Raw genomic sequence first — 1,617 nt, 5'->3', positions numbered from 1 at the left:
GAAAACGTCTTTATTACTCAACGTTCCCACGTATGCATGTTACATGCAAATCAACTTTTACGTCCAAAATCATGATTATTATTCAACTATGTAATTTTTATAAAGCAATCATGTTAGTAAAATGGGTAGAACGAGCATTATTCTTTTTGGCGATAATTGCATGTTTTAGTGTAACTGTTATCATGAGTGCATGGCCCATGCACACATGAGTTGTATGGAAAGGCAAAATAGTAATTTTATGAACCTAAGAAACGTTATTTTGATTATGATATAGGCTCGTTGAAAAGATTGTGAAATTCTTAGCTTGGACCTGAGGTAAGGAAGTTAGATAGATTTTATGATTTTATGCTATGAATGGTAAGGCTGTTATATGAATGAACTGTTATGAAATTATGAATGCCTTAATGTGATGATCTGTTGAATGTGATATGTGTATGGATGTTAGATACATCAAATAGAATGCGATGTTAGATACATCAAACAGATTTCGATGTCAGATACATCGAACGAGTTACTAAGGACATTGAGACGTGACTCCTAGGGCGGACGCGCCGAGGTTATTCAAGGACCAGTGATCTCCTGTTTACCTCATAGGGTGACATGGACAACTAGCGATCCATGCTCATCATGTATGCTGTATGTTTGTGATATGATGATATGTCACGTTTATGTTATGATATGATGAAATGTTACGATTATGTTGTGATATGATGATATGTCACGTTTATGTTATGATATGATGAAATGTTACGATTATGTTGTGATATGATGATATGTCACGTTTATGTTATGATATGATGATATGTTACGATTATGTTATGATATGATGATATGTTACGATTATGTAATGATATACCATGATGTTTTAGATGAACGTTAGTGTTTGCTTTTGTTGTATTCTTACTTGCTTATTTTTTTGTACTTCCTTACTGAGCTTTTAGCTCACCCCCCTTACTTTCCTTCTAGGTAGCAAATAGGATTTCTCTATGGCACGCGTGGTGACGTGAGGAGTTCTTCATCATGGGGTGTATGGCGTGGGGCAATCCTATGGACGATAAAACGATCAACGTAGAACGCCATTTAAATTATGTTTTGTTTTAAGGGACTTTTTCCTAAATTATCAGTGGGACTCTGTTATTTAACTTAATTGGTTTTCTTTGAACTTTGCATAAAAACCTATGTTTTATTTTAAACTTATGGCGCCAACTTGCATGATTTTAAATAAGTCCCCCTGAGACATTAATAATGGATGGTATTCTTTCATAAGCTATGTTATGCGAATATTTTGTAAGTATTAGTCTAGGGCGTTATTTACAGAAGAGCCCTTGTTTTAGTGCAACATATTGGACATCCCTGGTAACCTTTGTGCTTAATCCTGATAGATTACCATAAGTTGAGAAATCATTAACAGTCCACAACAATACATTTTAAGTGAAGGACGTTTTCTTAAAATCGTCATATGCCTCAACACCATTTTCATACAAATCTTCCAAATCATCAATTAATGGTGCCAAATAAATATCTATATCGTGTCCTGGTTGTTTTGGGCCTGAAATCATTAATGTGAGCATCAAAAACTTTCTTCTCATTACAAACCATGGAGGAAGATTGTATATA

General features: G+C 34.3%; 1 long non-coding RNA gene across 2 annotated transcripts; it reads left to right on the top strand.

The window, feature by feature from the left end:
• Window positions 1-263: 263 nt before the first annotated feature.
• Window positions 264-1,193, top strand: LOC133821316 (uncharacterized). 2 transcript variants are annotated; one of them, XR_009887470.1, is made up of 2 exons: window positions 264-315; window positions 971-1,193. It is a non-coding gene; the product is annotated as an uncharacterized LOC133821316 (long non-coding RNA). The 2 variants fall into 2 exon arrangements; XR_009887469.1 differs by having other exon boundaries at window positions 269-315; window positions 967-1,193.
• Window positions 1,194-1,617: the final 424 nt, after the last annotated feature.

The sequence above is a fragment of the Humulus lupulus genome, chromosome 3, assembly GCF_963169125.1.
Source record: "Humulus lupulus chromosome 3, drHumLupu1.1, whole genome shotgun sequence".
Classification (NCBI taxonomy): domain Eukaryota; kingdom Viridiplantae; phylum Streptophyta; class Magnoliopsida; order Rosales; family Cannabaceae; genus Humulus; species Humulus lupulus.
Note: the sequence above shows the minus strand (reverse complement) of the source record. Positions and strands in the feature narration are given on the sequence as shown.